Raw genomic sequence first — 25,544 nt, 5'->3', positions numbered from 1 at the left:
GTCCTCGCTGTCCAGATCGCCTTGTGCGTCATCCGACAGATCAGGATCCTGCTGAACCGTGTCAGGCGCTGCCTTGTCCACAGGCGACAATGGGGGCAAAGGCGGAAGAGTCGGGGAGGCACCGTAGGCAAGGGAGGTGCCAGCGGAACCACCGGAGGAACAGTTGGAGCCGGAGGCGCGGGAGGACATATCTCCCTAAAAAGCCCTTTGAAATACTCCCTCATGGGGTCGGTACGCATAAGCGTTTGAAATGTACCGAAAAAAGCTTCCTCCGGAGACTGCTTCGGAACTTGAGGAGGCCTCTCATGAGGTGGACAAATCCAGGGAGGTAACGGGGACAGGTGTCACACTGGCCCCTCCACCGACGTATCCACATAATTCAACAGTGCCGACCCTACAGGCAGCAAAACATTGTGCGGAAGAGGCATCCGAGCGTTCCAGTCATAGACTGGCCGATAAGGATGCACACAAGGGACTCTATGTTCACCCAAGGGGCCGCGCCCTACACCTGAGGCCGATGGCGTAGTTGTAGGGGTAGCACCCAAAATGGACGCCGCGGTCATGGCGGGAACGGGCGCCATTTTGTCCTCACCAGAGGGGAACTGTGGCACGTGAGGAAGTGAGGCAAGGGTCCCCGTCGATGGATCAGGGGTCTTAACTTTAGCCTTAACATAAGGGACCTCGGCAGAGCCGGTACTGTGAGGCCTGGAATGTTTTTGTGACATACCAACCGCCAAATTAGCCTTCAAAGGAAAGAACTCGGCACTGCCGATAAAAGAAGAACTTTGCTTCTTTGCCCCCTCAACAGGTCTGGTGTCACCGCAAGAGCGGGAACGATGAGAAACAGCTTTCACAGACCAAGCCTTGTCAGGCCTCTCAGAACTGTTCGTAGCTTTAGCCTCTGGACGAGGGACCTCGGACCCAGGTCCGGTAACAGCCTTATCTGCGCGGGCTCGAACATCCGTTCGGTAACAGCAAGCCAGCCCAAGGCCTCAGGGCGCACCCCGGTCTTATTTTTTAGGGAAGCCGACAGAGGCTTGGGTCCACAAACAGCCCGCACAGGAGGGGCCTCGGAGCGTACTCCGGTATCCACAGGCCCCTTACGGAGACCCTCGGAGAAACCTACAGTACAATTATTAGGCCCAACGGGCACCTCAGGGTGAACCCGGTGGCAGAGCGATCAACGCCCCTCTCGGCCGAGAGGAACCCGGAAAGGTATCCCCCGGCCGGGGTGCTCTGAAAAGTAAAGAACTTACCGGGCGTTTCTTCTTCTAGTCGATGAATGCCTGAAAATGCGAAGGAGGAGTTCGTCGGAACACCTCCTCCCACCGATCCAACCGACTTTGAAGTGCCCGGACCGAAAGGGAGTCGCAGTAAAAACAGGAGTCCCAAGGGTGATCCAGACCCAAGCACTCTAAACAAAGAGGATGGGGATCCGCCCTCGCGAAACGACAGTGACACGATGAACAATCTGGAAAGTCTAGTTTGAACGACATAGACAGACTAGTACACGATCGCTAGCGAGAGCCAGAGAGGAAAAAAGGGAAGAAAATCTTCCGAGGAGGCAAGTGCGTCCAGTCCCGAACGAGCAGAGAAAAGGACTGATGGGCGATGCGCCAGGCGGAGCCAAGGTGGGTGGGGTTACGGCCGCGTGCCGGGCCCCGCGCAAGAAAGAGAGAAAGGACACATTTTTGGAAACATTTTTGGATGCTTTTCACAAAGTGCTCCGGTCCCGTCCCACAGGACGGAGAGATGTCCGGTCCCGTCCCACAGGACAGAGAGATGTCCCATAAGTATGGAGGAAAGGGGACGGGACGTAGGAGTATGCTGTATTGCAAAGTAGTTATTTAAAGTCTGGCCATTTGTGGGGCTCGAGATGTGCTCCTAAGTATAATGTTGGCATGGTTGACCAAACTCATCTCACTGAATGGATGCTCCATGGTCTATGAGTTTTAAAAGGTCTAGATAGGAGGCTGCTCAAAGGTAATGATTTTGGACCTCCCTCTCCATGTGTTGTATCCCCCAGGGCTCTAACCTCTCCTTTTTAATTTTATTTATTTATTTACTGTGGTATAGTTTAATACAAACTTTTCACACACCACAGCAGCACTCATCCAATTCAAGCTCAAAAGAGGAAAGAAAGGGAAGAGTTCATACAGTCATAAAATGATTATATAGCAGTACAAGTTGGTATTTCATGTCCCAAAGGTAGCAGTCAGTTCATCTGTGAATGTCTAGTGTGATTGAGATCTTCCTCCACAGGAGTGTGAAGTGAACAATGCACTCTTCACTCGTCCCACTTAAGTACAGATCCCATCCTCCATGTACCATTTCCGCGACCGCCATACCTATGGCAAAAGTAGTTATTTGTCGCAGTGTCCCCAAGGCATCGCACTCAAACAAAAGATGTTTTACTGTTTCAAGATCTCCTGCCCCACACAGTCGACACAACGTGGCGAAGGGAATCCAACTACTCAATCGTCTTGACATATTATATCTTGAAAACTTGTCTTTCTGTATACACCATTGTCCCACACCCTTTTTAAATTTAGAAGTAAGGACTGGCAATTGGTTTATTAGTATAGGCCCTTTCATTTGACAGAGACTTGACTAGGACTCCGTTATTATTTGATGGTCCTAGCTTGCTCCAAACCTTAGATAGGTGTTCATCCAAACCTTTGAAGTTCAATAAACACCCTTGAACTAACTGTGATCACTTGTGTCTGTCTTCACTGTTTGATACCATGCCTTCCCTTACACTTACACTACTAGTATAATGCAGAATATAGCCATCTTAAACAACTAGGCTAAATGCAGAATATGGCTACTTTACACTATTAGGCTAAATGCGAAATACGGCTACTATACTATATTAGGCAAAATGCAGAATATAGCTACCTTACAATATAGAGCTAAATGCAGAATATGGCTGCCTAACACAATTAGGAGGCTAAATGCATGCACGCATATATTTTGTAGTAAGAGTGGAGGAGGTTTACTGGATTAAAGTAATGGCTGTACTCTTCACCCATGCCACACTTACCTTATCAGTTTCTGTAGGTAGTCTGCGTCCGGCGTCCCAGGTGAACACGGGCAAACACGGAGTGGAGCTGCTCAGTAAGCCCATAGCCGAGGGCTGGCTGTGCAAGGCTGTCCTTGTTCCTTCTTTTAAAAGGGCAGCAGCAAATTCGGCCAGGTGGAGGAGGGGGGAAGGGCTGAGGGCTGGAAAGCATACAAGAGAAGTGGGTTGGGGGAAGCAGGGGACAACAAAGGCAGGAAAAGTGGAGAAAAAGCTGTAAGAAGCAAAGAAGGGAAAGAAGAAGGAAAAAGCAAAAGTATGAAAAAAGGAGGGGGGTCTGGGGCAGTACTTACCTGAATCTGGGCCAGTAACAGTGGCAGCAGGATCTGTTCACACAGGCCTGCTGTAGATCTAAACACCAGCCTGGATCCCGCAAACAGGTAAGGTGGGCCGCCAAAGAGGCAAGCCAATCACGGGGGGGCAGACAGAGGGTGGGAAAACACACAACAGAAATGCTGTGCTGTATGTCTGTGTAAAATTGTGGTGTCACTTCTATGGCTGGCTAGTAGCTTGCAACTTTGTACCCCTGTCAACAGCCACAAGGAGCTACGTTTGGCTCCCCAGGCCAAATTACATCATACAAATATACCCATGTGACAATACCTTTGCATGTTTGGGAATGTGTACACAGTAACATAGAACATGTGAGTAATATTGAGCCTACTTCATGGAAGTTCCGTCCATGCGGAAGTGTTAGGAGTTATGGTTGCCTGCCGGCGAGGAATGAGTGTGCGACTGCGGCACCCGTCGGCTTCATCTTAGAAAGTGGTGACAACCAGCTTTTTGACGTCCAGTGGGCGTCCTCCGGCTCACAATAGAACACAGTGATCGTTTTCCTTGTGACATCGAGGTCAATGTTAAGGACATGTATTTTTGAGAATTGAACAACCTTAGATACCTTTCAGCTTACCTGATGACATCCGTTGGCGGATGTTTCTAGGACCCCTACTGCACAACATTGGAAGAATTTTAATTGAAATAAGATGTGTTTTTTCCCATGAAGAAAGTTCAGCCACATAAAGGCATCAAGAACTGAAACATGTTACATGTCGGGAATATATGTATTGTCTGTGACACATTTGTTTTATGATGGTGTGATATGCTGCTATTTCTGTGACGATGTATTTGTTGAAATTTGGATTTTTTATTAAAACTGAATAACACAATTGTATTTTATACGATTATTTGTTGTGCTAAGTTAAGTCCGTCTGATTTTTTCATTTTTTCATTTTTTATGTACAATAAATGATATATATTTTTTGAATCTTTTTGTACACCATCTATTTTTTCAAGATAGGAGTACGGAGACACCACTTAGAGAGGTGTTTTGTTTCCCAGTGTGACACTTTCAATTGTTTATTTTGTTGTCCCATCTCTTTGTTTATGAATATATAGTAATATTGAGCCTTACATAATTCGCACACGGTTCTAGTTTGCATAGGTTGTGGAAGTTAATAATCTGCATTGCTTTATTTAACCTTTCATTATTAAGCCAATTATTAACGTATTCCACATCCACCACATTGGACAATAATTGAGATTGTATGTTTAACATCAAAGTCAAACAAACCATGATATTTTTTTTAAGTTTACAAATTATACAATTGCACATTAAAATGTTATGTTGTTAACTGTTTCAACTGATAGTTTTAAAGTGCACTCTTGAGCATATTCCTCCGGAGCCAATGCTCTATGTACGAACTTTACTCTATGTATGAACTTTACTATAGCCACAATTACCATTTAATGACTAACACTACATCAATGCCTCAGTTGACGTTCGTAATCCATATTCTGTAAACATTGGCTTCAAATATGCTAATCAATATGCAGACTAGACAGAGCAAAATAGACGGAAATTGAGTTTCCTTCATGTAATTAAAATAAAGGAGCATAGATAAAAATCCAAGTGTTCATCAGGGAAGACAGTGGAGGCATGTCCAACCTAAACCTAAGGTAACGTGCATGGCGTACAGGGGATTGATAAATCAAGCTAGAGCTCAAAACCAAATACGAATTTACTAGCCCAGTATGCATGAGTCAAAACAGAGGTCACTTTACTATTAGACACTCCTGTTCCATTTGAGTATGCAACCCTTATACCACAACTTTTTGTCCTACTATTTATAGTAGTCTGTATAAACCATAAAATCAAAAAGCCTTTCAGAATTACGAACTTTACGTTTACACGATGGAAGGTCTCACCATCATGTGCAAGCACATCGTTAGCTCTGCTCTGTACTGGAAGCCCACAATCAAATCCTGTAAAATAATGCTTTCAATTCCAATTTTACAAAGTTGAGATTGAAGCAAACCCACCCCAACACTGCATGCCCACAGCAACGGTGCAACCAAGGCACTGACACACCGTGCACCAAAACCAGAAGAAAAAGCTCCAGAGGCACCCACATGCATAAATGATATCAATAACCTGCAATGCCCACATAGTAATCAGCAATTCTTATCAACCGCTTCCTTAAACTGCATTTCAATCGAATGTCTATATTTGTGAAACTTTTCCATTGATACACACATGACTGATCCCTAAGTCTTAGGTACCCTTTTTGCAAGTCTGTATTTCTGTAATTCATCTGTTTTTGTACTATCCTGTAGTTTTGAACTTCCTTATGATGCTGTTTCTATACACAGACCGACTGGCTTTCTTACTGTTCCACACAGTCCTTTGATTATTATTACCTGTGTTCGCCTTTTTGTCCAAATTCGTGTTCACCCCCCCACCATTTTAAACCTCTACCTTTTTAGTCACTACATTAGTGACCTTATGTTTGGACACATTCTTAGGACTTATTTTTCATTTTCCCATCGGATACGTTTCCCACCCACTTTATTTACAATATACTCCATAACGTCATCACATGCCTAATTAGTGCATAACAAAAACCACATACTCAAAAATGGAGCACAAACCGGGCAAGAAGCAATTCTGTTTATTACAGAAGAGTGAGCACAAATCACACAGAACAGTGGAGTAGCGCTCATCGCAAGGCTGACATCTGAATGGAATATGAACAGTAGTTTTATAACAAGAAATACAATAGTCGGAGGTCAGGAGAAACACTTGTAAGTTGGAGGATTTGTTTTTTCTGTGTTTCTCAGGTATTTGATTGGTTTGCAATCTGCTCCTCCTAGATAGTTAATTAACTAGTGAAAGCATCATTGGTGCAAACAGTTCAATAGTTTCCCATCACCTCACCTACCCACGTGGTGCTGCATTGTATTCACAACCCACACTGGAACATCTTGTTATTAATGAGGCAATATTTGTGCTGACCGCCACAGCTCTAATACACTGCCATTGCTCAGCACCATTGAGAATGGGACACAAGACACCCTGCAGCTGGTGGGAAAGGGACATTCACACGTTAGCGGTTAGATGATGACTGCTGCGGACTCTGTGGTAGATACTTTGAGGGCCGGCCACCTCGTCAGAGTTTAGGAACGTACTGTCTGATTGGTCCTGCTAGGAACGCCACTCCGTCCAGTGTACCCTTCCGACTGCCGCCTGCTGATGGGCATCGGCGATCAAGGGATCGGCATACTGGTACAGAGCCACCCTCCTCGCTACCGTGCAGGGTGGCTTTGTTGGCTAACCACCCTCAGTTACTTCACCCAGTTCCAGTTGTCTTAATTTCCATATGACGAGTAAATTGAGCCTCTCCACCCCCTTTGCACATCCCTGTCGTTGTGGTCACGTGTTTTAAATTGAAAAGTTCCCAGATTCAGCCCACTAAGCGTATTCGTGATTGTGCTATTTTTGTCCCTCCCCTTCTTTATCTAATCGTAGAGCAATGTTCTGGACCAAGATTACATCCAATGTATCGGTACCCCTTACCATTCCAAGTGAAGTCATTTATACAGTGTGCCTGTGGCTCAGAGTATTTGTGTTATTCCCCATGTGGCCACCCCGACCGTGCATCTTCTTTATTCCCGCAGTTGGTAGGTGAGTCCCCTTATCTAGCGCTGAATTAGTACCTTTAACACAACATAATCAAATGCTTTTGTAATGCTTCATGAGCATTTGCTACCATTCTTTTCAGATATGACCACAGACCTCCTGTCTATCGGTCTACCCAGTTCCTTTCTTGGAAACAACTTTGGTGAGTCTTCTGGTTATTGTTTTGCCTACACTTTCATTTTTTTAACAATCTTGTGATCTCACTTTTTTGGTCTTCTTTCCACACAGACTTTTACTGACCTACCAGGTGCCTTTACTAATGTATTTCCTATTAACTGATGTGCTGGCTGTGTCCATTTAGTATTTTGTTTGAAGATCCTTCCTTTTCTATATTCATTTTTTCTTACAATGACTGACATTCTGTAGCCTAAGAGACGGGTACATAGTCATCTTTTCTGTTTTCACGCTTGAGACCCGTGTTTCTCTAGGTTACGTTCTCACATGATTTTGATTAATCATTCTACGTTGTCTATTCTCTCACAGAAGTTGATGTTGCACCGTATGAGAGACAGGTATTAATTACTCTGTCGTGTACTATACATTGGAACTTTGTATTTCTATTAGTGGCATACGCCAAACCTTATTGATAATTTATTTCCTTGTTTTTCTTTTGTTTATTTCGATACATTTCTCTTCTAGATGCGCCCTCATAAAGGATATCTTGTTAGCCAAAATGCATTGGTCATGACATCAGCTCTCCTGTTTTCTATTGCACTATTGCATTTGTGATTATAAATCCGTTCCATACATGAATGTCTAACAAGCCCCTCCCTCCGACATCCAGCACAACAGAGCTCCTGCCACACCACCGCTGCAAGCATGAAACACCGAAGTTAAGCGTCTCCAATTTCAACTTAATGTTTATGTATACCCAGTTGTGCCCATTCTGGTACTGCAGTGCTCATTATACATTTAGTATTAATTTGAATTGTCAGATTATATGTTCTCACCATTAAGGTGGTTCCCACTCCCACCTCCTTTTTTCAATTCCCATTTTGTCTTAGTAAAATTAATTTCCATACCTTTCTTCTTACAAAAGTCATGGGATACAAAGTTGTTTTCTTCGACCAACTGGAGTCTGAGATGAGTATAGCATCATACAGAAAAAGGAGAAGTCACTCCTTAGAGCTCATCCGTCAGTAACTGAATACATTCTATGTCAAGGGATTAATAAATAAAGAGTAGGAGAAAGGTCACAGCACTGACAAACACCTTCTGCACATAAACAAATGTGGATGTAATATCACTTGCAAGATTCCAATTCACAGCCGCTTCATTGTTGGTATATCGAGTGAAGACCTTTATAAAATGGCAAGGTGATAACTAAGTCTCTCCTGGCTTCCCATCATTTCAGACGTGGTACTCCCATCGAATGCGGTCTTTCAATCAGCAAAAATTCCATACATTCCATACACCCATGTCACATTTTTGCAACATTAAGAAAAGTCTAAACTACCTTTGCTCAATTGTGCTCACGCCACATTGGAACCCCGCCTAAAGAAGACTTGTGGCATTTTCCCCCAATCCAAATCCAAATATTCATGCAAATGAGCAAAGCCGTAGCACACATTTTCCCTGCAGCATGAAGAAACCAAATTGATCAGTAATTTGAGAAGTCCCCTAGTCCTCTTTTTTGAATATGGGTACAATGTTTGCTTTTGCCCAAGATTCCGGCACAACAGATGAGGCTGTCATAGTTACATAAATGAAAGGAAAATAAACGAAAGAAAATGGCACCCAAACACCTAATTCAGCCTTAAATATATCAACCAGAATCTTGTCTGGTCCTGTAACCACAGCATGTTCCTCCTCCAATGGGAATTGTAAGTATTGGGGGGAATCATGATCGGCATCAACTAATCGGTACCATTAATGTACATATGCGACCATGTTTCCATATACAATGTTGTAAAATATTCAAACCATGACTATTAATACTACAATGTCAGACCCCATTGTGATTAGCTTCCAAAATCTGGAGCCATTTTTCTTTGTGTAGAACCTCCATAAGGGAACCCCATTTGTGAACGGCGGATAGCACAGGGGAAACACGCTGGTCTCGGAAGCAAGACCACGCAGAGCAACAGAGGTTCGATTCCCAGATCCACGCATAGAAACCAAACTCAGGTATGGTATTAGGCGCTTTATTAAAACAACAATTAAATATATAAAATGTACCATACACAAATTACTTTCTTACTTACAATAAGGTTTTTATAGAAACATCTTATCATGGAAAGGTTACTCCTAACAACATCCATATTCTTTAAACACTTTAATTCTTGATATGCTCTAAGGCTCTCGGTGTTAAACCATTGCGTGTTCTTAATAGTAAATTTTCACTATGCCGATAGGCTTGGTTACCAAAGGAAAAATGGACGCTACAACATATGTTCTCAGAATTTCTAGATTAAAGAAGAATCTAAGACTTTTTTTCAAGCAAGGGATGGATGCTCCAGTTTATCACAGGTGCAACTGTACTGAGATCGAATGTTACCACCTGATTGCAGGCTTCTAGTGGCCTTGGATACTCAATATTTTTCTTCCGTAATCCACATTTTTCAGGGTACCACCGATTTTAACAGTTCCAAACTAAGGGGACAGTGATCGTTCAAATACATAAAATATATTAACTAATCACCAGTCCCTTGCGAATACGGCTTTTGGCTAATCATATGGTCCTTATGCCTTTGGCATTATTGGGCATGTTGTACACATTTCAAGGCATATAATAAGCAGTGTTGCATAGCCACTTGATATAAAATTATGTAGGTTTGCCAATTAAACTGACACTTTTGTAGCAGAGGTGGCGATTTAAATTACCTCATTCAATGAAAACCCAGTGTACCTTGCATTCTTCTTGCCCTCAAGGCTCTTCCTACCATCTTTCTTCTATCTAATGAGGTTCAGAACGGCGAAGGGAGATGAAGAAGGAATAATGATCTCTGCCACTCTTAAAAGTGCTAAAGACCTTTGTGGGAGTGCTAGTCAAGAAATGTTGTTTTAAATAGCTTCATACCAGAAGTCAATCGGGATGATACTTTTAATGAGCCAACTACATTAGGTTTGGCAAAAACCGGTACGTATTATTGTTTTTTGTTTTTTTAAGAATCCTGCAATTCCATTCATAAACATTTCAGTTGTTAAATAATGCATAATTACTGTATTTCTTCTGTAAAAGACTGCATTGTCTCCATGTTTATCAGTAAAGGTGAATGTATCTAAATCTTATAGTGTCAACTAGATTTCATTTTGATGGGGAAAGTGCATCCTTTTGACGTGTGAACACTTGAAAATAGATCAGAGGTGATCAGACAACTAAATGCTAGATGGGAAACCTAGTTCGGGATCTGCTGGTTAGATATATTTGTGCAACTGATGCTCAACTCATGAGCTAATCCCAAACTCTTTGGTATTCTATCTCCCACCCCCTTGCTTTATACCAGCTACCTTTAAAGTGAGATACCTGCAAACTACAATACTCAACCTAGTGTGCTCAGAAACCTAACTAGGTGTTTACGCAAAGTAGCAATCAATATTTCCACACAATGTGTACATCTAGAGACTTACTACAATACCATACTTTGTAGTTAGTCTCCAGAGCTTGCTTTGATCTCCGATTATGATTGCATTATATATTACCACCTGGGGGAGAGAGCTGGCAAATCAAGAGGCCGGGAACGCAAGCAGAATCTGAAAGTAGCTGCCTGAATTTCATGCCGGTAATATGTCTCTGCCCCAGCCTTTACATGATCATTGGAGACTGTGCCACAGTCAGTCTTCCAAATGATTGCCTCATGCAAACCCCTCCTGCCCCACCAGTCAACCCACAGCTCACTTACCTGCGCACCTCCAGGTCCTGGAAATAGATATTTGCAATTGTGGACACGTGTAATTTCTTTTTAAGGGAAGCATGAATTGTGCAACGCCTGGTTCCCTTAAAAACAAAACAGTATCAGCACCCCAGATGGTAGTTCTGAATACTAAAAGCGATGAATACTGATTCTTGTGGGAGCGCAAGGCTGGGATACTGAACTTGGGAAGACCAGGCTTGGGCTAGAGTGCCATTACCGGTCCAGTCCTCCACCAAAAGTTGTATTTCAATCTATACTGAAAACAGTTGATATCAATGGCAGACAGGGGCCATCTTGTACACCTGACGTCTGTCATTACCCTGAATGCAGCAACACCATACTATGAACTTAGTCTCCAGCTAGATCTTTCCTTTAACATTGTGAACATTTCTTGATGGATGAAACTTCTGAACTTATTCTTACACAGCAAATGATGGGGCAAGCATTCAGTATACCGGATGCTGCCCTGTGCAACACTAACTTTAGGCAGCTGCACAGAGCCTTGCACTGAAAATGGTTTTCAGAGACTTTTTATCACATCTATGTGTCTACATTCATGTAGTTAACCTTTACATTTTACACTCTCCTCACTAGTGTCTTCATTCATTGGTACACAAAATGTTGCATTGTTGCTTATGTTATGTCTGGTGTATAAATAACTTCTGATGACATTAAACATATCAATACAAAAGTTCTAATCAAATAAGTTTGTTAATAAAGAATAAATTGTCAATCAATTTTTAAAAACTAAATTTAGATCCTGTATTGAAAAGGGGTATGTTGGGCCTCAATGTTCAAATTGAGGGATGAATCAACCCAAACCAGCAGACCTCCAACAGGCCTAGGCCTCCCTCTGGTTCCTTCCATAGCTTGAATATCAAAATTGCTGAATATATCCAGGGTTCAGTACAAGTCATCTAAGTGTCTTGAAAGCAAAGTATGTGATAATCCTATTACAGTTATACCAGTAAGACATCTCATGTTCTTTGCAAGGCCAGCAATATTCCACAATACTGTACGCAATTCCCTCTTCACATTGTACAGGGGGTGCTCAGATATGTATATACACTGGGGCTACAAACAAATGAATTACTTGTCAATATACACCCTCCAATCCCCGAACTCAGCCATTCACCAGATAAACCCATAAGCCATGATTCCACAACCCCTCCAACCCACCCGGATTTTGTACCCTAGAGATACAGGCCCTATTAACCAATATGTAAACCTATCTGCTGGCATGAGATGAGAAGATGTTTCTATAGTTCCCTTTGACATTTCCTTACTCCCTATGGGTAATGCTCTTATTCCATTCTTGACCCCATACACTAAGGAGGCTATGTTTTAAATTTGCTAGAAAACAATCCCTGTGTAAGGGTTTCATTTCTCAGTTCAACACAGATGTAATCACCAGAATGATCACGTGGCATTGAAAATAGAGTGCAGGCCTAGCAAATTCTTGAAAATTCCACTAGACCTTAGTTTCCACACTCTACCCAAGACAAATGCACTCACCCAAAAAAGATAGGTGACAACATATTTACCACTGCCTTCTGTAAAATGCCTGTCACCATAAGCACACTTCATATCTGGTGCAATGCTGGCACCCAAAGGCCAGCACAGTGAAACTTGTATTTCCTAGTACTGCAAACTGTTTGCTGTAATTTCAAATAAAAGTATCAAACATCCCTATTCTCGCCAGCTAGGTAGAGTCCAATGCAAATGGAACTCCCTTCATAAAATGTCCTCGCCAATGTGAGTGCCTAGCAGATTTTTAGACCATGTTTCTTTCTGCAAATCCTTTGCTAAGACCCTCGAAATTCCCTATGGTATTGAATAATAGTAATGGAAAGAACCATAGTGATGACACTATAATTCAGCCTACAGCCTTTGTTTAATGTTGTGGGAGGGGTGTCTAAAGACAGGATTTTGAATTGCTTGCATAACTGTCACAAACGACAGATCGATTTGGAGTCTGCTACAAATCGGAGAAGACAGACATCATGGGCTCTACCACTACAAAATCACCACTACTTGGCAGGTTTAGAGCGACCATATCAGCAGTGTTGCCAAGAAAACGATTACCAGCAATGCTCAAACAACACATTTAAGTTATTGCACCTATTGTCAGTATAATTAAAACACAAACCTCTTTCTTTAATTCGTCACTTCCCCACAGATCATAAGTTCAATGCTCTAAACACTGCAATACTGGTTCTACCAAACTGTAGCCAAAATAATAACTTACATGGAAATTCTATCCAATTTAAATGTAATTGTAAAAACATATCTCATTAAAAACAAGACCTGTATTCAACATTCTTGTTTGTATACCATTAACTTGTTCCTCTACAATCATATATAGCCTGCCACCAACATAATGTGTTTTGAAGTCAAAGAGTTCTACAAGAAAAAGATAACACAAAACCAGACCCTTTCACACCACACCTGACTACAATTTAATCTGTCTAACTGCCTGTGAGGCAACTTGAGTCATAGATTCATTTGAGCTGCTGGTGTTGGTAGGATACCATAGCAACCAGTTGGGCATGCATTCATTCAAAAGGCTAGGCCGTCCTGCCAGCGCAGAAAGCAGAGCCCCTCTCCATTCCTCATGCATGATGCACTGAAGAAAAACTATACCAGCTTCTTCATGTAATCCATATCAAGCTGGGATTGTCTGCAAGAAACACAGGTACAACAACAGGGAGAGAAGGAGGGCAGAGGCAAGACAAAGTCAGTCTACCTACTAGACAGTTTCATTTTAGGCAGTACTGAAAGTCCGACCCAAAATGGGCAAGTGATAGGGTTTTCCCGGCAGCCTGTCACCTGTGCTGTGGTGGATTCACAGACAAAATGTTGCTTGGACTCTATGTCAGGGCTCAAGATACCATTGGCCTCAACAGGGGCAGATAACAGCACTGTACCCATACCAAGAGACTGGGAAGCCAAGCAGAACCTGCAAGAGGCCTTGACAGTTGCAAACCTGAGATTGGGGAATTGTCAGACCCCATACACATAATAGCAACAACATACATGGGACAAAGAGTGACCGCAATCCTATTATCCCCTACTCACTGTGACCCCAAGACTCTGTGGAGGAGGGGCGTCTGCAATCCATATATCTCCATTTAGCGCTCCTTCCTTTCATTTGTTGAGAGCAGGAGGAGATAGGGTTTCCCAGCAGCCTGTCCACTGTGTTGTGGGAGGATTCAGAGCCCAAAACATCATGGTCAGTACTCAAGTTGCCACGGTCGCAATAAATGGCAGCACCCAGCCCTTTAGCCAAGAGACTGGGAAGCCCAGCCAACCCTGTAAGAGGCCTTATTGGATGCTGATCTGAGAGTGGAGAACCACAAGACTCCATAATAGGGACAACATACTGCAATACTATTCTCTACTTCCTCACTGTGACCTCCCGCCAGGCACCTTAGAGGAGCATCAGCAATCCACAAATCACCATGCAGAGCGATTAAGTGATGGCGAAAGCGAGGGCCACAGTGATCGCCGGTGCTAGTGACTTCTGTTGCTCAATCCCAGTGCCTTGACCTTTGCAGCACCCATGGCACTCTCCTCAAAAACTCAAGTGGTGCCCCATAATCGCCAAGCATTGGGTCGCCCTCCCCTCCTGAAATCCAAGCTGAGCAGGGATTGACTATGGGGAATAACAAACAGTTTTCTTAGACGCACCAACAGCGCAGTCAAAATCAACCCCCCCACTTCCCCCTCCCAAACCCCCAGAGGAAGTCCCACTGCACAGGGAGGCCTCCAGCAAAGAAATAGAACGCCTTTCAGCTGTGATAATCCAACCAGTGGAATCTTGGAGAGGCCTAGTGAGGAAAGGAAATCCAACTGAGCATGCAGAGTAGCACCAACCTTAAGGTGGATTTTCAGGTTACCAAAAAAAAGAGAGCTAACGCCAGTAGGGAGTTGTGTGGGCGAGGATATAGTTGTTTGATTAGATAGCCTGATGTAAGCTGGGTAAGAGAGCTGGTTTACCAGCTGAGTGGTTGACTCCCAATGCAAACTGAGTGGCTATCTAAGGCTGTAGGAGTGATAGTGGAGCGAATGAGCACAAATGTCGCAGTGGCCACCATGTTAACAAGTGATTTGGCCTGGTGTGTGGTGTTAGTGCAATATCAATGGGAGGCGGCAGAGCTCTTTCCCTGTCCACAGCAGAGTGTAAAACGATGACTTAAAGAGCAGAAACGAGCATGCGCGTAAGTGATGTGCAACCTCGCAGAACAGATGCCATTGGAACTATAGCAGATGCAGAGTGGTTGACCGCCTAGAAATCCTTAAGGGACAGAAGATATGCAGGGGTTTCAGCCTGGCCCTGCATACCAACAAGGGGCATCTTGATGAGCGCAAACCGAGGAACTGATGCCAAGTGTACAGAGGATGAAATAACAAGAGGAGAGTATGGTAGGGGGCAACTGAATCAGAAAGTACATCAGCAACATATTTCCAGGATCGACACAAGTGAAACTGGAAAATTGAGTGACCGTTACACCCTGTACAGAGGCCTGGATGAATTTTCACCCGACCTGTTAAAGCTCTTGGCCCAATGAAATTCGAGTGTCCAAATTAAATGTCAATTGTGTGTGCCGCTCTATTCCTATAAGCGCACTAAATTAGCCATAGTTTTAAGAGTCTTAATGACTGATTTTTCTTGTGATAATAGTTGATGAGTGAGCATCCCTTATAAAGCGAGATACGGTTTTGATGTTGGGATGTTTGAATTCGTGCTCAGACGGCTTAAGGCTGATAGCCCCTGCACAACCACATGGCAGGCATGTTTATAAATTGTGGTGTGCTTAATTGCATCTATACAATATAACTGTGGTTTTAGATGGCTGAATTAAGACATCTAATGAATATGTTGTTCCTGTTGTCTCCAAGTTTCTGTCTAATGTGGATGTTACTGGGCATTTCAAGCAGCATTACAAAATAATTGAACACATTCTCTCAGTGTCTGTGAATGTTGTGCAAAAAAAGGGAAAAAGCAACTGCAGCATTATACTAGTTGCAATTGGCATAGTTAGGCTACTAGGTTAATACATTTTCCAACTCTGAGAATGCTTGAACCCGTATACCAACGAGGCGTTGTATAATGTGTTCAGTCCAACTAGGTATTGCAGATGAGATAATGGTAGTAAGTGTGTTGCTATTATAGTGAGCAATTTAGTAATTGATATCCCTCAATTTAATGGGCTTCCCAGGCTGGTGTATCGTATGTCAGCGGCTACCTCAGACTCAGTTGAAAAAAGTGAACGTGTGTAAACTGAGTCCCTGTAATACTATGAATAATTTGGTGAAGTCTAAATCCACTTTAAAGGGTCCAGTGTTAGAAGTTGAACGGCTAACTCAGATATAGTTGTAAACTGTGAATGTATGATATGATATGGCATTTGTAATGCGCCTATACACAAATGTTTCAAGGCGCGATGAGGTGGGGGGGACAAGGGGAGACAGACAACGATCCTATTAGGCCAGGTGTCATTCAGATCGCGCAAGTACAAGGGTAGAGGGGAAAGGGAAAAGTGCAAGGGGGAAGGGAGAAAGGGAAAGTACAGGGTTAATACAGGATAAATAAAAGGGCCAGCTTGTGGCAAGTGCGCGGTAAGTGCAGACAAGTGCTGGGAAGGAGGGCTGTAGGGATACAGATACAGTCCCGCAGTGCAAGGGATGCCAGGGAGGCAGTGCAGGGGAGAGTGGCTGGGCCAAGGACCGAGAACGGTGAGTGGCCTAGTTGCATATTCGGTGTAGTTTCAGTAAATTTTAGCAGGGGAGAGGGGGAGAGAAGGCGGAGGCAAAGAGGAAGGTTTTGAGGTGCTTCCGGAACCGGAGATGGTTCTCCTCAAGTTTCAGGGAGGCAGGAAGGCTGTTCCAGAGGGAGGCCCCTGCAGCGGAGAGAGATCTTCCCCCAACTCGTTGTTTGGAGAAGCGGCTGCGTACACGAAGTCCACACAAGTCTGTGAAAAATTGGGTGATTGCTATCACCATTTAATGGAGCAGTGTGGTGTACTTATAATTGAACCCCTACAATACTGTGAAGGATTGACTGTTGGGTAATCTCAATTTTAATGTGGCGACTGTAGTGGAGTAGATTTTCAAGCTAAACATGTCTTTTGTAACAGTGCATGTGGCTGTGCTTAGTTGGCACGTGAACATGCTTTGGACTGTGCTTAGTTGGCACGTGGCGTGCCTTATAGGTGGAAGCAAAGCAGGCCAGGTGGAGGATGCCTTTTACTTTGGTGTGCCCCTGCAGTTTGCAGTAGTTGTCTAGAATTCTTGCATTTCCGTGTGTGAGCGTGTGTGGCATGTGGCCTCCCCTTTTCAATCTCTGTATGCCTGTCTGTACGACGTCAGTGTGAGTGATGTCATATATGGACTGTGTGTGGCAGTAGGTCCCTACCCCTGTGTTCCACCAGTGTCTCCTACTTCATGTACTTCAATACTAAATAATATAGCTGAATAAAGGGACAACTGAACATACCTGAGTCTCCAGCATCTTCGTCATAACTTCACCAGGCATAAAATCTTAACACTAAAATACAAACAAAACTTCATTATATACACATTCCACATTTAAACTATAAAACATCGCACCATATCAGCTTTTTAGATGTGTGTTCAAAATGGCGCACTTGCGCGTATGACAGTTTTCAGAATTTGTTTAATTGCCTATGTAATAAAGGTCCAAACAAAACATCGGTGCATTTTGTCATATGCCACCATTATGTAGAAATGAGTGGGTCACTGCCACCTATCTTAAGAGCAGTAGTAAATAGAGAGTCATTTCGCTGCTCCTATTCCTTAACTTGAAATGTGCATACATCGATACACATGTGGTTCTGTGACGTTGCATTTTATTCCTAAGTACATCCCTCTTCCTTCTACCCTTCTCTTTGTTCTTTAGCTTCCCCTTCTAGTCTAAATCGCCCTTCTTCCTACTATTCACTACTCTCTCTCCCCCTTCTTTCTCCACCCCGCCCTCCTCTCCTCTTCTTTCTCATATGTAAATTGTTCTACATGCTAATTTTCTGATTTGATTCACGTTTACCATTATAGTTTCTACTGTTCCATGTTTAATGTATATTTTGTTGTTCATTGTAAAGCGCCTTGAATTAAGGCGCTATATAAAACAATAAATACAAATTCCATAACTCACACATTGCAGACTTTTAAAATGATTTCATATATATTTCACGGAGAACAGAACACGAAACAAGTGAATGGAAGAATGTCTGCTGTGTGTTTCTACACTTATTGGGTGGTAGTGTGCTGAAAAAAATCAATGCTTGTCAAGATGCAGGCTGCAGTTCCTACGCCCTTCCCTTGTGGGAGCCATGGACATCCTGGCCCTGTGGGATCTCTGCCGACAAGGATGTGGAGAAGAGGTCCAGGACCCTGGAGAGAGATGAAGACGTGGGCAAATAATAAAAACGCCTCCCGGTAGCAGAGAAAGAAGGGAATCCGTTTACTGTTGAACTTAAGCAACTCGCAGGCCCAAGTCCTCCACCTTAACAAGGGCCCTAGTCAAAATACTTCTACGTGAAACAAGAGGTGTTCCCACGAGCACCTTAGTCGCTGCCTCGTGTTTAATGTGCTCGCGCTAATCACTATTTCCCCAAAATCATCACCTTGCCAGTGCTGCGCCAGGTGTGACGACGACGACGTTCCCGCGCCGCCAGTGATTCAAAGCCAACGGCCGCCCACGTGCGCCAACGGCAGCGGTTTAACTGCCGGTGGCGGGGGTGCCTCAGGAAACAAGATGGCCGCGAAATCTCGCGGGATCTTCAGATCTCGCGAGAGTTCCTCTACACCCCAGCAAGTGTTTTTATTCTGAACCGGTGGTTCATTTGGGTAACAAAAATGATTGCCTCGCCAAAGGACAAATCAGTGAATCCTTTTACTCCCCGTTTTACTCGCAGTGTGTCAAAAGGACAACACATCTGTTCACCCGACACCTCCCCGAACCCTACAGCCATACAAGGTGCCTCAAGAAGCTGACAGGCAGGTGAGCATATGAGTTGTTCAATGCCTGAACACGTGTGACATTTCTGTCAGAGTAGATTATCATTTTTTTCCAGTTTAATACATTGTGCATATGTTTTTAAAAGTAAACCTTACAGAAAGTCAATACGAACAAACAGTATTAAAATAACATTCGAACAATCAAATATTATAATACAGATTTGTAGAATTATGCTAGTGCAATCATTAATAAAATCTGATTGCACGATAACAAATGTGTCCAAAAAGTATCACTTTCAATGGCTGCTGAGCCGTGCACAAATTTACCAAAATAGCGGATTCTCTAAGAGGTGATAACGTTACAATAATGTTTTAAAGTTTCTATTTGCCCAAGCCTTTTGCAAAAGCGACATGTTCGCTCGTCCTCGGCGAGTGCCACAACGGGCCCCACGGTGTCAAGAGTAAATTTAAGCAGAAGTACATGTAAGCTTCTGTAACTGGGCGAGACGGAAAACTTTCATTGTAAGGTTCCGACTAGAGCATAGCTCTCAACTCACATGCTTTTGGCGGGTGTCACCAATGGCGGCTGGTGAGTTTGAAAGCTGGTGGGGCGTACATTTCCCAGGGCGAATTTAGTAGCGAGCGCGCGCAGCGCGCGAGCCCATCCCCCCTATGGAGCTGCGGGGGGGTTCTCCCCCCGCGAAATTTTTGGAAAAATGGCCTCCAAAATGTGCAATTTACTGTCCAACAAACCCACCGAAATATGAAACATATTAATGGTGGTACACTATTCTTAGTGTGCAAGTGTGATGGTGTATTTTACAGCAGCTTGTATTGAGAATAGCTGGTACTATCGTGTATGCATAAAGAAATTCATTATATAGTCAGTAATGATGGAAACATGTTTGTCATGCTGTTACTGGCATTCACATGCGTTCATCCTCTGGATTTTAGGCATTTTCTGAAAGGGGGAAACTAAGCTAAGATATTACTTTAGTTTTTAACCACTTAATTAATGCAACATATTTGTCCTATCTCTAATGGCTGTCTGCCTCGCTGAGTTGCCATTGCTTCAGTTGCTCAAAGTTGCAACACGTGGAATACACAGGTCTCAGAAATAGCACATACATATTGCATGGAGAAAAATGCAACAGAAATAGTTTACTAAGTTTATTATGTTGAGTGCTTTATTATCAACCAACAACCATAACATCAAAACATACTTCACATTTCTCACTGTTCTGTCAAATAGATCACTGCAACCTTACACAAAATCCTAACATATATAAGGCCATTGAAACAAAGAATTCAAGGTAACCCACAAAATAACTGCAAATAGCTTGTTTGTAACAGAACATTCACTGGTCAATCATTTTGAAAGTTTGTACACAAATTGTGCACGTCTATTTTTCAGAGAGGCAAATTTATCAATAGTCCGTGTATTGAAGTCAGGGATCTCTTGAATTAGTTGTTTTTCCATGGACAGCATGGCCAAAGCATTCAGACGATCCATTGACAGGCCACATTTCGAGCCTCACCCTAGGATCCCAATGTCACTGCTGCAGTGCTGCATACATACTACAAGGGACGGGCGTGTCCACGCACAGCACACACACAGACAGACATACAGGACTGAATCTGGTGCAAAGGAGGTCAGGCATTCGAAGGGAATGAGGGGATATATGGTGACTTTTTTGTAGGCCCTAAATCAAGAGTTCGTCTGATTAACTCCTTTGGGTAGTTGCTCAACATTGAGGTTTGGATCAGTGGAAGGTGAGACGGGACAGACATTGCGCACGATGAGTAGCGGGAGGTGGCTTCATTGTTGGCATTAGTCATGATTGTGGAGAGGCACATCTCGCTGTCCAGCTGGACCCCAAGGATGGAGGATTGCGGCGGCAGGTGAAATGATGCCCAACGGGAATGAGATGTGAGAAGAGGTGGCATGTGGCACTATGGATGTGAGCACTTTAAACAGCTTTGATTTGGACGGATTGAGCATCAGTCAGCGATGCCCTTCCCGCAGTGCCAGAGGGAGTACTTTTATCATGAGGAAAGGGGGAGCAGATGTGCACTGCCACGCTCTCCTGGATGATAATGGGATTTTGCTTGTAGAATGAAGTCTGCAGAGCCAACTCAGCTATGCAGAGGGGTATCTGACCACACCTCGAGTCATTATTGACGATAAACCCGAATGAAACACATGCCTACAGAGTCTCTGGCAGTGTGCCCCTTCCCCGTGTGTTATCCTGCTTGTTCTCTTGCTTACATTCTTTTGCTTCCAATCGCTTAACACCGTTTTGAAAAGGTGAACTTGTGCTCAAGTTGTGGTTTATTTCTACCAAAATCAGTTGACACCAGTTGTGCACAACATGGCACTTTCTCGAAGTTGTTATGAGGGTTGACCATTTGTCGGTAAGATAGCTCAGTGGGTTGAGCGCTTGCTGCTGCAATCTATGTGTGATCGGCAGGTCGCAGGTACGAATCCCGGCAAGGCCAACTCAGCCTTTCATCCTTCCGAGGTCGATAAATGAGCACCAACTTCGGTTGGGATGATAAATGTATGTACATATGTTCTCTGTAAAGCCCTTTGGCTTAAGGCGCTATATAAATAACAAATCATTATTATTATCTAGCTTAAGGTTGGATGGCAGGTGCCATTGTGTGCCCATTAGGGGAGAGGTAATTGGCAATGGACAGGCATCGCCACTCCACTACTAAATCGCTCCCCTTAAATCTCCCTTTCATGGGAGCTGACAGTAAAAGCACAGTGGCTTGCACCGCGTCAGGCATCTGGCTGTCCATCGCCTGGTAATGTGAGGCACACTGTATACATTGGCCCTCGGAGCCTGTAGAGCCCACACCGTTTCCGTTAGTGGGGCCATAGAGGTGGCGGTGGGCCAGTGTTTCTCCCACCCACCCATGCTGCTTCAGGGGTGCCAGGCAGGCTGGGCAGCAGTACACACTTGGAAATGGGGTGCTTTGGTTCAGATGGAGAGTCCCGCTATTGAAAGAGATAGAGCAGAATGCCTTGTTCAGATGTAAAAAGAGGACACATATGGCACCACGTGATTACAGGCCCGTGGCATCCAGCTTTTGCGAGGGCTTCTAGATACCCAGCTGCCTGACATGGCACGCAGCATCATACCTCACGGAAGATCTTCTGTCATCTGCATTTACTGGGGAGAACTAGCAACTTGTTTCCAACACAGCCAGAGGTTCCCTGGAGGAAGAGACGAGGTGGCAGTGTCGTCCCATCGGGCAGCTGCCGGCATGGAGAGATCAAATCCCCAGTCTTTCGTTTGCCATTCTAATTTTAGATAACGTAAAGCTCCGGCTGAGGATGGTACCACGTGCCAATAACACGTCAACAGCCCGGGAAAATGAACACTGCGCGTTATTTTATTTTATATGCGATACTTACGTTGTAACAACTAACATCTTCATGCTTCTAGTAGTTAAACGTTTCACAAAGAAAATAGTTTGCATTCCGTTGCTTATGGCTGGCATAAGTTAAATAGTATTTTACTGTGTCTAAAATACATGCACTTCAATGTATTGTGTTTTCAATACATCACAGACGCATTTGTGGTTGTATGCAGCCGCGGCCCACGACCACTCCCGGCGCATCGGCTAAATGTGCCGTTTTATATTTTCGGCATTTTTCGACAAAAAATGCCGAAAATATAAAACGGCAAAAGTCACCAGGGAGAGCCTGGCTGGCAGGGAGAGGCCCTCTCCCTGCCAGGGCTCTCCCTGGTGACTTGTGCCGTTTCCTGGCCGTTTTACACAAAAAATGCCGAAAATATAAAACGGCACTATTAGCAGATGCGGGAGTGGTCGCGGCTGCCCGCGGCTGCAGTATGGGCAGCAGCAGTGCACGCCTGCCTGCGGCCTTGCGTACCGGTCCGGCGTGGTCCAAGGCAAGGCCCTTGGGCCACGCACGGACCGGGGGTAAACAAAACAAGGCTAGGCCCAGGCAGCCCCCGCCGAGCTGACTGCCGTCAACTTGGGGTGAGCCTTGGTGGTACCACCACCCCAAGTTGACGGCAGTCAGCACGGCAGCAACACTGGCCTACACGTCGTTCAGTGTTGACTCGGCCCTGTCCCTGGGCCGTGTGGCGGACCACATAGTTTGGGCTCGGGGAGGGGAGTGTAAGTAACACTCCCAGTCCCCGGGCCCAGAGAAGAAATGGGGGTACTTACCGCGGCACCTGGTCACTGGGCAGCAGCACAACTTGTTGATGTTGACTCGTCGTACCGCGGCTGGAAAGAGAAACAGTCAACAGGGTGTGAAGGCGGCGCAGGCGCACGCACACACCCTGCGCCGCCAGTAGTCTGACTCATAGATACAGTAATATCATTGGCTGTTTGCCAGCCAATGATGTTACTGTATCCATGGCAGGGGAGGGAATAAGTGCGCTGTTTGCGCAAATTTCAGACTGGCGGGGCCACCCCAGAAGCGCCACGGCCACCCCAGAAGCGCCCCGCCAGGCTTCTAATGAAAGGGGCTACGTAGGGTGCGTGGAGCTACGAGCTTCACGCACCCTACTATAGAAAAAATATATACTAAATTGGGACGCGCCCCAGCGCTGGGCCGACCTAACACACTATTGTTTCCTTGCCACAGTGCCCCCGCGCTGTTGGCAAAGGAAATGCAGCAGTACTAAAGCTAAAAAAGATTCAATCAGAGTTCTCTGACTGAATCTCTTTTAGCTTCTCTCTTTTTTTGGGGGGGCGGCGCCCGGCCGCCCTATCATAGCAGCCGCCACTGGGTGTCACCCACATTGTAAAGAGCTGACTCACTCGCCAGGCCTTCTGCACGCCCATTCATTTCAATGGGTTCTCACCCACCAAAAACAAAATCGGCGGTTTTCACCCGCCTTGCTACAGAAATGGTTGAGAGCTATGCTAGAGAAAACAGGAAAAGTGATTGACAAACGGAACATAAATATTCTTAGTTTCAAGATAAGCAAAATTAGAAGCCTAATCCCAAGAAACAAGTTTCTAATTAATTAATGTAAAAGAAAAGTTATAAAGATCAATTACAGAGTGATCAATATTGATACTGGGGAACAGCTTTCCCAAAATTCCAAAAGCTAATGATTTTAAGTTGCGCCTCGAAGCAGATTGTTTATAGATAGATGCATTATAAATACTCAATAAATAAGTTAGATTAAATGAAAAATTAAATAGAGACATAATAGAATTAGATGCCGCAGAACGGATGCTTGCCAAAAAGTGTGTCCTTCGTAACATTTACATAGAAACAAATAAACTCACCCTAACTCAGCCCATACCGCCTTAGGGCCTGATTCATGGATGTGTTTTATAATGGCGCAATCCCATAGGAAAATGTCCCATTAATCAGGCCCTCAATCGGCACAGATACTGGATTTAAGATTTAATAGAGATTTCCACATTTTACCCTCTAATAGATTAAGATGCATTTTAGTGATATTTAACGACAATTCAGAGCCATAGAAAATAGTAGGCACTATTTTTTGCCTTTAAAACTTTTATCAGTGGTAGGCAGGAAAGCACTTCATGTTGAGAATAGACTCTTATTATACATAACACACGTGATAAAGCTTTAAATCTATCAGAAATGTGTGATGTCCTAATATAAACACTATCTGATAACCTAAAAACTTTTATTGTTTCACTTAGAATCGTTCACCATGTAAAAACCAAGCACGTGGCTTTGATATGCAATTATACTTTGGAAATTCCATAGTAAAAGTTGTAGTTATATTGATTTTGGAAATTGCATAACAAGAGTTGTAGCTACATTGATTTTTAAGTCAGTGGGCCTCATTACGAGTCCGGCGTTAACCGAGGCGGTAAAACCGCCTGGTTAACGCCGGACTCGTATTACCATTCCGCCTCCGTGATTCCTGGAATTACTGGGGCATTACAACCCCGGTTTTCCGGGAATCACGGAGGCGGAATGGTGTAAATACCCATTCCCATTGAGTCCTATGGGACTCGATGGAAATGGGGATCATGGAAACACTGGCAGCATCTCGTAATGCTGCCGGTGTCTCCTCCTCCGCCTGCATGCGGGAGGTGTTAAACCCGCCAGGTCAGACCTGGCGGGAACATCACCTCCCGCCTGCAGGGGTCGGACTCAGGTGGTCCGGAAACAACGGTGGCGGCGGGTTTACCGCCACCGTTATTTCCGGACCGCCTGGGTCGTAATGAGGCCCATTGTCTGAAAAAAAGGCAATACTGAAGTCAAGCAGATGTTGAAGACTTATCTTGGTTTGATCCATAGATTCAGGTCATTCTAGACAATTCCTTGAAACAGATACAGCCGAATTTCACCAGATCATTTTTGCGAATTTAGAAAATAAGGTTCAACATCGGCCAAGTATAGATTGAAAAAACACAGGCCAAAACACAACCTTGCTTCAAACCCAGTGTTGTCGATATTGTGCCTACTAATGTTCACTAAGGGCCCGATTCATGGAATAATCTAGGCTGAAAATAGGGCACTTGTGCACGATTTCGCACGCAAGTCCCTGTTCGTCGATTCATGGAACACAATGCGCAGGGCTTACCTGGGGCTTGAGAGGAATCTGCGCCAGCCCACTACGTCAATGCGAGCCGACGAACACCTTGCGCGAGATTCCAAGAGAAGGGGTGTGCTACT

The 25,544-nt window shown here is 44.2% G+C and overlaps 1 long non-coding RNA gene across 1 annotated transcript in view; it reads right to left on the bottom strand.

Moving 5' to 3' along the window:
* The window catches only part of LOC138468285 (uncharacterized), a 103,993-nt gene extending 85,293 nt beyond the window's left edge, over positions 1–18,700 (bottom strand). The window contains exons 1-2 of the long non-coding RNA XR_011268236.1: positions 18,556–18,700; positions 17,409–17,459 (exon numbers count right to left, since the gene is read on the bottom strand). This is a non-coding gene — a long non-coding RNA (uncharacterized lncRNA). The remainder of the gene's footprint in view (positions 1–17,408; positions 17,460–18,555) is intronic.
* Positions 18,701–25,544: the final 6,844 nt, after the last annotated feature.

The sequence above is a fragment of the Ambystoma mexicanum genome, chromosome 4q (genome assembly GCF_040938575.1).
Source record: "Ambystoma mexicanum isolate Mex_15411 chromosome 4q, UKY_AmexF1_1, whole genome shotgun sequence".
In the NCBI taxonomy this organism is placed as follows: Eukaryota; Metazoa; Chordata; class Amphibia; order Caudata; family Ambystomatidae; genus Ambystoma; species Ambystoma mexicanum.
Note: the sequence above shows the minus strand (reverse complement) of the source record. Positions and strands in the feature narration are given on the sequence as shown.